A 14627-nucleotide genomic window follows, 5' to 3' on the forward strand; every position below is an offset into this window, starting at 1 on the left:
CCATGTTGTGGGTCCTTTCGAGGTAGAGGAAATCTTTCATAATCAAAGGCCTGTGCCGCACCTCGTGAAACCAAGTGAAGGTTCGGAGTCTGGGTTTGTTACCGGATTACCCCAAGAAGACATTTGTGGGATATGGGCCAGCGACGATGAAGACACATACCAAGACCCGCTTATTGAGAAAATTTCTGACGACGAATGCCAAGAAATTGTGAACGCCGACTGGTGACCCTAAGGCAGAGAACAGTGTTCAGGTCATGACTAGATCTGGTCGAATTCAAGAGCCAGTCAACAGGACGACACCGGCAACTAATATCCCTCTACCCACCGAGGAGAATCCTTTGATCAAGGAATTGAAGCGCACAAAGGCAGAGGTTAACATTTGGCAAACCATGGCTTCCTCCGTGGAACATCGCACTGCTCTAATCAATGCTCTTGTCAAGTTGAATGTCACCCCAGAAGTCACTCCCGACGAGCTGATCGGGTTACTTACAAATCTGGAAGAAGGAATTACCTTTACAAATGAAGACCTCCCACCTGAGGGGGCAAGCCATCACAAGGCTCTCTATCTGACCGTTGAATACAAAGACAAAATCATCCCCATGACTCTAGTGGATAATGGGTCAGCCATCAATGTGTGTCCTCTTCGCACTGCTGAGAATTTGGGTTTCACTCCTAGTGACTTTTCTATTTCCTCCCAAGTTGTTCGTGCCTATGACAACACTCGTCGGGAAGCAATGGGAACTCTCACTCTTCTACTCCGAACAGGCCCAATCGAGCGCAAAGTGAGCTTTCAAGTGCTCAATATCAAAGCAAGTTTCAATCTCCTTTTGGGGAGACCTTGGATCCATGACCTCAAAGCGGTGCCATCCTCACTCCATCAGAAAGTCCGAATGGAGGTCCAAGGAAATGTCATTACTCTAAATGCATCCCATCCAAGAACCAAGATATCCGACAAGGCTCTGATACTAATAGAACATGATGACAATGATGAAGACCTTTGGGGGTTCAGTGCTGAAGTAGGAGCCATTGAGTCAAAAATGAATCCCATGGCAAGGCACATAATGATTAAGTGTGGGCGCTTCTTGGGCACTACTCTGCCACCGCCTACCGAGTCTCCTTTCAAGACCCATGGTCAGACTAACTGTTGCGGTCTGGGATACAAACCGACTAAGCACGACAACAAGCAGCAAGAGGCTAAGCTAAGAGCCCGTCGAGCTGGTAATGATCAATTCAAAATACCTCCCTATCAGCGTACACTCAATGGACAATTCATAAAGGAGGGAGAGGATGACCTATACTTTGACTTCCCATAGCCCTTCTATGATACTACAAAAGGGGTTCTCTATCCAGGGTTCGAGATCTTTCAAGACTGTCACTTCCTCGGGGATGCCCCTCCGATACAAAACAAGGCTACCCCTAAATGCCTTGATTCATCATCTTTTGGTCTCTTGTTCGGCCAAGAAGTAACACCGATCATTCCTGAAGATACTATGGTTCAAATGATCACTCAAATCGAAGATTTTAACCCATCTAAGCTGATTACTCCAAGTGAGAAGATGGTCAAAGGCTGGAGGAAATCCCTCAAGATCTCTGCTCCAAATGGCAAAATGTTCAAGATTACTGTGGGCGAAGGATCTATGATGAGCGAGTCCGAGTCATAGGATGAGTCTGGATCCGAGTCTAGTGATGAGTCTAAGAGTCTAGGGCTAGAGTCTTGCATCAATCAAGCGCCTCTAAAGGCCGACCTTCAAGATAAAGTTATCGATGTAATGATTGCCAATTTCAATAATATTTCAATTTCCTCCTACTCTTCAAGTCCAATTTCAAAACACACCTCTAATCCAAAAAACTTTGCTTCACAATAAACTGACCTTGAAATACTAAAAGCTATTGAAAATCATGAAAACAGGACGCCCATAATTGAGGAAACAGAAAAAGTTAACCTTTCTAATAGCAGTGATCCAAAACTAGTTCAAATTGGTCTAACTCTACCTCAAGCAGAGCGGGATGATCTTATCAAGCTACTTTCAGAGTACATAGACGTCTTCGCATGGTCCTATCATGATATTCCAGGGGTTGATCCAAGCATCGGTCAACATACAATTCCCCTCATCCCAGGTTCAAAGCCAATCAAGAAGAAACTCCGTCGCATGAAACCGGATGTTTCCCTCAAATTCAAGAAGAAGTCTCTAAGCAGCTAGAGGTCGGGTTTATTCGAGAAGCCAAATATCCGGAATGGATCGCAAACGTCGTCCTAGTTCCAAAGAAAGACGGCAAAGTACGAATGTGTGTTGATTACAGAGATCTTAACAGGGCTAGCCCTAAAGACGGCTTTCCATTGCCTCACATCGACATCTTGGTCGACAACACCGCAAATCATGCCTTACTCTCTTTCATGGACAGGTATGCAGGCTACAATCAGATTCCCATGGCAGAGGAGGATATGGAAAAGACAACCTTCATCACTCAGTGGGGTACATATTGCTATACAATTATGCCGTTCGGACTGAAGAACGCGGGGGCTACATATCAAAGAACAACCACAACCATCATGAGCGATATGATTCATAGAGAAATCGAGGTATATGTCGACGACATGATCGTCAAATCCAAAGAGCGACATGAGCATACCTCGGTACTCCGAAAATTCTTCGATAGGCTCAGGCAATACAATATGAGGCTCAATCCTCAAAAATGTGCATTCGGGGTAACGTCAGGCAAGTTGCTCGGATATTTCATCAGTTCTCGAGGCATCAAGGTTGATCCTTCGAAAATCAAGGCCATTCTAGAGATGAAACCGCCAACGAATGAGAAAGAAGTTCGGGGGTTCCTCGGCAAACTGCAATACATCAGTAGGTTCATTTCAAACCTCACTATGATCTGTGAACCGGTATTTCGAAAGCTCAGCAAAAGTGAGCCCAAAGCCTGGGACGAGGATTTCCAACATGCGTTCGACGCTATCAAAAACTACCTCTCTAACCCGCCAGTTCTAAAGTCGGCCATGCCAGGGATTCCCCTTTGGCTTTACCTTACAACGACAGATTCAATATTAGGGCCCATGCTCACCACTAGATTGAAGGCAAAGAGAACGCCGTATACTACATAACCAAAAAGTTGATCGAGTACAAAACCAGGTACACTCAGCTCGAGAAACTCAGCTTTGCCTTGGTTTGGGCCACAAAGAAACTACGACACTACATTCCCTCCCATACAGTGCATGTAATTAGCAAAGCGGATCCTCTCAAGTACTTATTCGAAAAACCAGCTCTCAACGGACGGTTGTCCAGATGGTTGGTCATGCTAGCAGAATTCGACCTCAAGTACATCCCTCAAAAGTCTATCAAGGGTTCAGCATTCTTAGACTTCCTAGCCGACTGTCCCATCGAGGAAGAAGAGGAGGATTATGAGTTACCCGACGAGAAAATCCTAATGACAAGCGATGACAGTTGGTCGCTGCACTTTGACGGTGCTTCAAATCAGAATGGATGTGGTGTTGGAGTAATTCTAGTAGCCCCAGACGGCGCCGACATTCCCATGTCAGCAAAACTGCAATTCAACGTCACAAACAATCCGGCAGAATATGAAACATGCATTATGGGCTTGGAAGCCGCCTTAGCATTGGGTGTCCAGAAACTTCGAGTCTACGGGGATTCCTCCCTGATCATCAATCTAATTTCCCGCAAATGGAAAGTAAGGAGCGAAAGCTTAGCCCCATACCAATCATATCTTGAGAAGTTGTCTGAGCAAGTAGAAGAGCTTCGCTATCCATACCTCCCGAGAGAGGAGAATCAAATCGCCGATGCACTAGCAAAGCTGGCTTCAATGATCAACATTCCAAATGGCAAGGCTGAAATGCCACTTACAATTGGATTTTGTACTATTTCTAGGGATTTTCAACCCATCGAATTTGTTTTAGGAGATCGAATTTGTATTATTTCCGGGGATTTTCAAGCCGTTGGAAATGAAGTTGGATCTTGTATTATTTCAAGGAAATTTCAACCGGATGGTAATGAAGTTAGATTGTATTATTTCAAGGGAATTTCAACCCGTTGAAAATGAAGTTGGATCTTGTATTATTTCAAGGGAATTTTTACCCGTTGGATCGAATTGGGAAGTTGAATTTGTATTATTTCAAGGGATTTTCAACCCCGGATAGAATGTGGAAATTGAATTTGTATTATTTTAGGGGACTTTCAACCCATTGAAATTGTTTTTGAATTTTGTATTTGGGAGCAACGATAGACAAGAATGTTTGTAACTTGAAAGAGAATTTGAAACTTGAGTTTGATTTGAAGTTTTAACTTGGAATTTGAAAAGAGGAGTTTGTATAGAAGATGAGGCTTTGAATTTGAATTTTGGAATTTTCGGACTTGAAAATCCGGCATTGCACCGTCATAGGTCTTAGGCATTTGAAATTGGATTTGGAACTTTGATTTTTGAAAGGGTTTTGAATAGAGATTTGAGACTTGAAAAACTGGCATTACGTCATCATGGATTTGAAAACTTGAGGTTTTGAACATAAATCTAGAGATTCGAAAGATTGAATTGAAGAACGTGGATTTGGAAATTCGAACTTGAGGTTTCGACAATAGAATTTGAGATTTGGAGGATTGAATTGAGAATCCGGCATTGCGCCATCATTAGTTTGGAAATTAGAATTTGAGGTTTTAATGATTGAATGGAAAATTCGGCATTACGCCATCATGAGTTTGGAAATTTGAACTTGAGGTTTTGAACATAGGACTTAGAATTGGAAGCTTGAATTAAAAATCCGGCATTACGCCATCATGGATTTAGAAATTTGAACTTGAGGTTTTGAACATAGGACTTGGAATTGGAAGTTTGAATTGAAAATCCGGCTTTATGACGCCGTTGGATTGAGTTTTTTGAATTTGGCATTTGGAAATTGGACTTGAAAATCCGGCATTATGACGCCGTTGGATTGGGTTTTTTGAATTTAGCATTTGGAAATTGGACTTGAAAATCCGGCATTATGACGTCGTTGGATTGGGTTCTTTGAATTTGGCATTTGGAAATTGGACTTGAAAATCCGGCATTATGACGCCGTTGGATTGGATTTTTGAATTTGGCATTTGCGCGTGAGGCGTGTTTAGGGGTTTTTGAATCTAATGGAGTGGCACTCCTAAAAGACCCTAAATCGACGATTTTATATGCATGAGGTTTGAATGATGCTCCTAGGGGCTAGGTTTCATAGTTGGAGGCTAATGGTATTGGCAAAGCTAGAACTCGAGGTTAGCCATTCACGCATGCAAAGACGCCCACATAATGCACAAATAGCACGTTGTCACACTAACATGTATATGAATGCGACATGCAAAGTTCTCAACCTAGGGTTGGTCTAAGTTTTGTATGATGCAAGTGGTCGGCTTTGGGTGTCGAAAGGGTGCTTGACTAAGAGGCGGATCCGGTAACAAGTATTTTACCTCCTCAAGGGGGAGGTGTTAGTTTGCGGACGACCTCCATACTTGACATCAGGAATGTCAAGCAAGTGTCAAGTTTGGGTAGGCGCGGAAATGGTCATACACTTTGGTCAGGAACCGTATGGGTGAATCACCATTTCGTTGCCCCAGGGCTAACCCGAATGTAGAACACATTCATATTGGGCAAGGTAGAAATTCGTTTTGCACAAATATGGTTTTCGAAAACATGCATGTCATGCCTAGAAATTGAAAATTGTACTCGAAAATTGTATTTGAAAATCTCGTTTTTCAGCATTCGTTCTCAAGGTTTGGAAGCGTTCTTCGAAATTCATTCTCTGAACTGAACTCCCACTCAAAAACTTGGGCTGCATGGCCAACCAGCCACTGGAAGCCACTGCGCTGAATGCAGGCAGCAGCGCCTAGCGCAGGGGCCTGCGCCCAGCGATACTGCTGGCATCCAAAACTTGAGCGTGGCAGTGGCAAGTTGCTCAAAGTTTGCTCGTATAATCGAATTGAAAGTTAGAACTCCCCAGTGGAGTCGCCGAAATGTAGGGGGTTTTTTTGTACCTTTTTTCCCTATGGGGTTTTGAAAGATTTTGAATATCGAAGGAGTCGCCACCAAACAATTTAGGGTCCGGTTTGGAAAGACCAAAGTTGACTCTATGTGGATAAGGCATTGAATCTTAGAAATGGATGGGTGAGATCCGGGCAAGGGAACGAGATGCTTATTTTGCGAGCTTTAGAAATACATTCGAGTGCAAGACAAGGATTCTTTTCGGATAACCCTAATCATGACACTAGGTTGGTTTAAACATGCATTTAGGACATGGAAATCGCTACTTGTATGTGATCACTTTGCTTTAAAGTTAATTAAAGGAACCTAAGGCCGGTTTGTCCAAAAATTATCTTCGTTAAGCGTGATGTTGTAAGAACCCTGATTTTTAAGAAACCCTTAATATGATAAAAAGAGTAATTACTGCCTGAATTATGTTGTTAGAATTTCTCTTAAACCTAAATTGAGATTAAGACCTTGAAATTTTATCAAATTGGTGAATGACTTTGAATTTTTTTATGATTATACTTCCTCCGTTCCAGAAATATCGCACCATTTATTTTTTACACTATTCATACTATGACTTTGGCCATTTATTGTGATTCGTACGTAAGACAATTTTAGTCATGTGAGGTCATGTTAGATTCATATCGATAAATATTTTCTAATATTAATTTTTTATAATTTTTACTTGCACACGATTTAAGATATTAAGAGTCAAAATAATGGTTAGAAGAGTAAAAATCAACCATGGTGCGATATTTCCGGAACGGAGGAAGTATTTAATTTATTCTCCAAATTAATTCTCGAGTTTTACCTCGAGATAATTTAAATTTTGTTGGAAATGTAATCGTTTAAAGAGTTTACACTTCGTTAATTTGTTTTCCTTGGTTAAATATTTCCTAAACATAAATTTATACTTTATAAAAATTGTTAAATATTTAATTGGGAATTTACAAATTTGGTTTTGTTGATTAAATAGACAATCAATTTTTTATTTTTCCTTGGTTGTTAAATTTCCATTACTCTTTTACTTATGTGGCAAAACCTTTTCTAGAGAATATAAGGACAACTACCACGCAAATTTTTGGCTATACCCGGGTACAGTCAAAGCTGGCTGTACCCCCATTCAAAACGATGTCGTTTTGTGTTGTTTAAAATGAACATTAATATACTGGTACAAAAATGAACATTTACTATTTCGGAAATGAACATTTATTTATTTATGTGGAATGAACATTTACTATTTTGGAAATGAACATTTATTTATTTATTTGGAAATAAACTACAAAAATGAACATTTACTATTTCAGAAATGAACATTTATTTATTTATTTGGAATGAACATTTACTATTTTGGAAATGAACATTTATTTATTTATTTGGAAATAAACAATATAGGCGCTTGTAAAAACATAAAAGACCAATGAAGTGAACAATTTCATTATGAACATTAACCATATATGTATTGTGAACAAACAAATAAACAAGAAAGAACAAATATTTCAACAAAAAAGAACAAACAATATAAAAAATAACATAAAATTCCAGAAAAAAGAACAACCAATACAACAATTATGAACAATTTTATGATGAATTTTAAAGCCAACATGAAAGAACAAACAATACAACAAGAAAGAACAAATACTGGTACAAAAATGAAAATTTACTTTTTCGGAAATGAACATTTATTTATTTATTTGGAATGAACATTTACTATTTTGGAAATGAACCTTTATTTATTTATTTGGAAATAAACAACAAAAATGAACATTTATTCATTTATTTGGAATGAACATTTACTATTTTGGAAATGAACATTTATTTATTTATTTGGAAATAAACAATATAGGCGCTTGTAAAAACATAAAAGACCAATGAAGTGAACAATTTCATTATGAATTTTAAAGTCAACATGAAAGAACAAACAATAAAGCAGATAATTATTATGAACAAACAAATAAACAAGAAAGAACAAATAATTCAACAAAAAAGAACAAACAATATAAAAAAGAACATAAAATTCCAGAAAAAAGAACAAACAATACACCAATTATGAACAATTTTATGATGAATTTTAAAGACAACATGAAAGAACAAACAATACAACAATAAGTTTGATGAATGATTTTAAAAAACAACAAGAAAGAACAAACAGTACAACAAGAAAGAACAAACAATACAAAAAGAAAGAATAAAAGATTAATGAAGAGTTTAATTATGAACATTAACCATATGATTATTATAAACAAACAAATAAACAAGAAAGAACAAACAATATAAAAAAGAACAAAAAATTCCAGAAGAAAAAACAAAAAATACAACAACTATGAAAATTTGATGATGAATTTAAAAAACAACATGAAAGAACAAACAGTACAACAAGAATGAACAAACAGTACAACAAGAAAGAACAAACAGTACAATAAGAATGAACAAACAGTACAATAAAAAAGAATAAACAGTCGACAAGAATGAACAAACAATATAAGCGCGTCGTTTTGGGGGGTACAGCCAGAGCTGGCTGTACCCGGGTACAGCAGTTAGCGATTGCAACTACCAAGCCATTATTTCATTTACTAAAAGAAACCAAAACCCAAAACCCAAAACCCAACCCAATCTTCTTCATTTTCCCTTCTCTCTCCTCACGGTCAGTCTCTCTCCTCCTCCTTGCTCTCTGCTCCACTGCACCACCGGCGCTGTACTCTCTTCTCCTATGTCGGCGGGGTTGTTGGTGTGTGTTGCTAGTGTTGTTGTCGGTCTGTCTCTGCCAGTTCCTTGCTCCGCCTCCCTCTCCTCCTCCGCGTCACCGCTGCCGCCAACGGTGGCAATAGAAACCACACCGATCTATGCACCATCTGTAATTGGTAATTTATCCTACTTCCTCTTCTAGTTGATTAAATTCAATTGAAATTCCCAAATTCATGAACCCTAACTTCTCTCTTCTGCATGTGGTGGTGCGGGCCCATCTTACGCCCGACGCGGGGGTTTGCCGGCTCCCATTGTTGTTGTACTCGCCAGAGCTTCGCCGGAGCTCCGTGGCCCTGCCGGAGCTACTGCTCGATGTTGTTGGTTGTGCCTAATGTTGTCTCTTGCGTTCCTATTTCTCTAAGGGTATAACTCAAGCCTAATCTCTTCTTATCTACTTCAGTTTAGCCCATTTCAACTGTAATAGCCATATAAGATCGAATTACCTATCCAGTTATTAGTTTGATAATATAGAAACGATTTCAGAAATTAATATCAACTTTTGTAAACAAGGAATTTGAAAGTATTAGTTTATTTCGAGAAAGTTTTTGAATAGCTGTGAAATTAAGATTTTCAATTTTATAATTTGATTGATTAATATTCATTAAGTATGAATTTTATGTTTTCAATCACGAATTATGGTTAGAAAATCCAATATGGTTTTCCTTAAAATAAAATATGTGCTATGTTATTTCTAAATTAAGTTCTTCGAAAATCAATTGAGATTTCAAAAACAATTCATTAAGTTCTAGTTACATTAGAGTGAGTAGTTTATTTATTAACTTAAGTCGTTTTTGTTGAGGTAAATTGATGGAGGATGGTTTAAGAAGATTTGAGTCATGAAGTTAAGCGAAGGATGATGATCGAGTATGTAGCTTTGGGATTTATGAATGGTTATTGAAGGTACACATCGTCCAACCATCTTCAATGTTTGAAAACATATCTTGTGTTTAAGTATTATGCATATATATATATATATATATATATATATATATATATATATATATATATATATATATATATATATATATATATATATATACATATATATATATATATTGAATGTTGTTTTGCGAATTGAATGTTATTTTGCGAATTAAATTGTGTTTTGCAAAACTGAATTGTATTTGCAAATTGATTTGTTCTTTGCAAATTGAATTGGATTGTAATGCTTTTAAGAATCATGATTCTTTTAAAACGAATGTTAGTGTCAATGAGAACCCAAGTGAGAGATGGTTAGAGTTGAGGCATTGAGCGGCTTGAGAATTGAGTTCATTGAGTATGTTGAGGTCGAACTTGGGAATCGTGAGATATGTGAAAGAGTCAAAAGGTTAAGGGAGTGTCAATTAAGAGTTAATCATAAGTGAATACGTTAATGATCAGGTAAAAGTCCTTGCATAATGGAAGTAGTCCTACTTGAGTTTATAAGGATTTGAGGTCTTAGTGTTAAACTATATAAGACATCCTAAAGTAAGATTTAGTGGAACCAAAGACACCACTTTTAATTCTAAATTCTTGTTTTCAATAAAGGCTTATGCTTTCTTTCAACTTGGTCATACTTATTTTTAATTTTCTTAAAAGACGCTTGTTTTCTTAATCAAGTGTTAATAATAAAAGAATTCTTTTAATGTAGTAAATGGGAATCTCTAAACTATTTTAAGTATAACAAAAGCAGAGATTTTAGTGATTCTTGAATGAGTCGTTTCAAGGTTTTATAATCTTTCCTAACAAGCCATATCATTTTAGAATTTCCTAAAATTCACATGTTTTTCCTAAAACTATGGATTATGGAACTTAAACTAGCTTTGAACAATATTAAAGTGTTTAATGAACTTAAAAGTTGGAAAGGTTATAATGAAAGATATTTTCAGACTTATTTTGATTTCTTTAAATGACAATAGTTTGCAAATAAAGAAATCATTAACAAGTTTTAAAAAGATTTTATTATAAAGAATGAAAATATACTTTAAAATAAGTAATCAAGTCTTCATATTTTTTTTTATAACCTAATAGTTTGAAATCTATCGAGAGGACATTTCAATGAATAATAAAATTATGTTTGAGTAATTATGTTTTATATAAATGTTTATAAATATATTTCAGGCACACTAAGCTATTAAATAATGAATTCGGATTCGAGGAAAGTATACCCTATTGATAACTTGGGATCTTAAATGAGTATCACTCACTAGCAGTCAATTATTAATCAATGGTCTAAGAGTATAACTAAGGGTAAAGAGTGATTCTAAGTTAAAAGGGAATAGTTGAGAAGAGTGTCCAAATTTAAATTAGATCATTACGGTTTTCTTAAGTGTAAGAGAAAGTGTCAGCTAGTCTTGAGATTGATATTTAATTGGGTTCAGGATTTATTCTGAAAAGAAATTGAGTTGAAATATAGTGAGAATGAAGCTAATACACGATTAAGGGAATGTGAATTATGTTTTGAGATCGAATCATATACACAAATTGATAATAAAATGCTTAAGTAGGGGAAAGTAGCCGTGTATGTGTTGCATAGTGCCCACATGCATCGGTGATGAAAAACATTGGAAGGGAGTGCTACAATAGTAGACTCGTGGTAAATGGGCTTGACCCATATTTGGAAGCGAGTGCTACATCAGTAGACTCGTGGTAAATATCCTGACCCATATCTGGAAGCGAGTTTCACTCGTGGTAAGCGGGCTTGACCCGTATTTAGGGACATGTCCTAGTTAAGTCTTGCAAGCGTATGTTTATCAGGAGGGTGACGACCCCCACCAAATAGAGACATTTGGTTGAATAACCCCTCTCTATTCGTGTTCACTTTCCCCAACAGTAAGCTAATATTTGTGACCGTGTAAGCTATTATGCTGAGTTTGAGTTGTGTGTTTTCGCAACGAGTTATAAATTTCTTATGAATTCTATATCTGCATTTGAATTATTATGAGAACTTTATGAAGAGAATTATATGTCTTCGGAAATGTTGTACCAATGAGTTTCCCCATTCAGTTAGGAATAATTGTATATATTGAGTTCCACCTTGCGACATAAATGATGGTTTGGGAAAAATTTACTTCTGGAGAAATACTTGAGCTATCTCTATGATTAATTGTCAATTAAGCTATGGAATGAAAACGATTAAGAGTATGAGATTAATGACGAATCTTAGTTGCGAGCCTAATTATGTTGTTATGAATGTGAATTTAGAAACTTTGTGAGATGATAGTAAGGTGTGAAGCTTTTGCGAGTAAAATTATTGTAACGTTTTACCGTGTAATGCTTTCGAAGCGAGTTTGATAAGAGAAGTTGGTTTTCAAAACAAAATATAAAACTAAAACTAAAACTATTTTGAGCCACCTATCAAATGCATTTCAGGTTGGATGTGTGTACTCAGATTTTCGCTGATTTTGTTCTATGAACCTGTCCCGGTGGGGGAAGAATTAAAATGTTTTGCAGGTAGTAAGGGCGAGTCTCAAAACAGATTCAAGGTTCGTAGAGTTCTCCAATGGCCTTATATGTCCAAGGTTGGAATGTGGATTCGCCAAATGTAATTTAGTTTTCTAGAGTTTGATAATGGGTTGTATAATTTCTTCTTAAGCTCTGGTTTATAATTTATGGATTATATATCTGTATTGGAGTTGTATTTAAGTTAAGTTTTTTTTGGTTAAAGGTTAAGTGTGCTTAGAAGTAGCTCATTAAGTGTGGGCTGTTAAAGTGACACCCTTCTGGTGTTGATTTGGGAATGTTATATGTTGGAATGTTGTAATTGAAGCAGGTGAAGGAAAATCTGACGTAATTTCCTAAACAGTATTTTAGGTTGTCCATATTTAGGGGAAGTGCTGCCGAAATTTTCAATAATTAGGTTAAGTTTAAAACTTAATTAGTGTCTTTAGGATAGGCTAAGTACGTGATTAAATATTTGATGTTGTTTGAGGAGTTAAGTTTGTTTAGCAGGGTTAATTGTAATTTGCAAGCGCACGTTAAGGGCGGGCTGTTACAGATGTGACCTTTTGTATGTTGTTGAATTTAACATGTGAGGTGATGAAACAAATAAACAAGTAAAGCATCATCACAATAAGTAAAGGAATTATTGAAAGTGCGTACAAAACCACCTCACGTTAAAATAAGGTGAGTAAAGAGTGCGGAATTGAAATTCCAAGAATAAAGGTGCTATATTGAAATGCGATATTGAAAGGTGCAATATTGAAATGCGGTATTGAAAGGTGCGATATTGAAATGCGGAATTGAAATTGCGGAATTGAAATTGTATTATTGCATTTGAAATCCGAACGCCAAACGAATACTTAATAATAAGTGCGCCCGACACGGATTCAATTCTAAAAATCTCAACTTTAAGATGAGTTGCTCATCATAAAACATTCTTGATTTTGGTTATTGAAATAGAACTTGAAATAGAACTTGAAATAGAACTTGAATATTGAACTTTGAATATTGAAATTAGGAGTTTTGAATCTCAAAGATTAGATCTTTTAATGTTAAAAAGGCCTCACCTTTAATGTGCTCCTTAAACATCATGGAATCTTGAAATTTGACTTGTATTTGAATCATGAAATATTTAGAAAAGTGTAGGGGGTATTTTTTCGTGCTCATTTCCCCTACGGAAAAGGCTTGAAGCTTTGTATGTTTTTGGATTTCGAAGGAGTCGCCACCAAACAATTTTAAGGGTCCCGTTTGGAAAGACCAACGTTGACTCTTTAGTGGATAAGGCATTGAATCTTAGAAACAGATGGGTGAGATCCGGCAAGGGAACGAGACGCTTATTCCGCGAGCCATAAAAATTGTATTCGAATGCATGGCAAAGAGCATTTTCGGATAACCCTAGTCATGAAACTATGTGGGTTTGAACTTGAAATTTTACCACATATAATTTCTACTTGTATTGTGACCACTTCGCTTTAAAGTTAATTTAAGGGAACCTAAGGTCGGTTTGTCCAAGAAATTATCTTTGTTAAGCGTGGTGTAACTTTGCATTTTGTTGTATTTAGCATGTGAGGTGATGAAAGCAATAAACAAGTAAAGCAACATCACAATGAATAAAGGAATTATTGATGGTGCGTACAAAACCACATCATCTCAAAGTGAGATGAGTAAAGAGTGCGGAATTGAAATAGAAAATAATAAAGGTGCGAAATTGAAGTGCAATATTGAAAGGTACGATATTGAAATGCGTTATTGAAATTGCGATATTGAAATGACGATATTAAAGTTACGATATTGAAATTGAACTATTGTATTTGAGATCCGAACTCCAAACGACTACTTAATAATAAGTGCGTCCTGCACGGATTCAAGTCTAAAAATCTCAACTTTTGGACAAGTTGCTCATCCAAAAGTATCTTAGATTTTGGACATAGAAATTGAACTTGAAATATTGAATCTTGAATATTGAACTTGAATTTTGAACTTAGGAGTCTTGAGTCTCAAAGATTAGACCTTTTAATGTTAAAAAGGTTTCATCTTTGATGTGCTCCATAACTTGAATTGATTCTAGTTTAAGGAACTGATTACAAACAACCTTAGACATCATAGAATCTTGAGAATGAAACTTGCACTTGAATATTGAAATGAGGAGTCTTGAATCTCAAAGATTAAACCTTTAAATGTTAAAAAGGTTTCACCTTTGATATGCTCCATAACTTGAAAATGATTCTAGTTTAAGGAAGTGATTATAAACAACCTTAAACATCATGGAATCTTGAAAATGAAACTTGGACTTGAATATTGAAAAGAGGAGTCTTGAATCTCAAAGATTAGACCTTTAAATGTTAAAAAAGACCTCACCTTTGATTACTCATTATTTTTAAAATGATTCTAGTTTAAAGAAGTGATTACAAACAACCTTAAACATCATGGAATCCATAACTTTGTATTTGAATCATAGAAAG

General features: G+C 36.4%; 1 long non-coding RNA gene across 1 annotated transcript; it reads left to right on the forward strand.

The window, feature by feature from the left end:
* Positions 1-7313: 7313 nt before the first annotated feature.
* LOC130463768 (uncharacterized) lies at positions 7314-12558 on the forward strand. The gene is made up of 3 exons (XR_008923906.1): positions 7314-9108; positions 9545-9645; positions 12160-12558. It is a non-coding gene; the product is annotated as an uncharacterized lncRNA (long non-coding RNA).
* Positions 12559-14627: the final 2069 nt, after the last annotated feature.

Source organism: Spinacia oleracea, chromosome 6 (assembly GCF_020520425.1).
Source record: "Spinacia oleracea cultivar Varoflay chromosome 6, BTI_SOV_V1, whole genome shotgun sequence".
Lineage (NCBI taxonomy): Eukaryota > Viridiplantae > Streptophyta > Magnoliopsida > Caryophyllales > Amaranthaceae > Spinacia > Spinacia oleracea.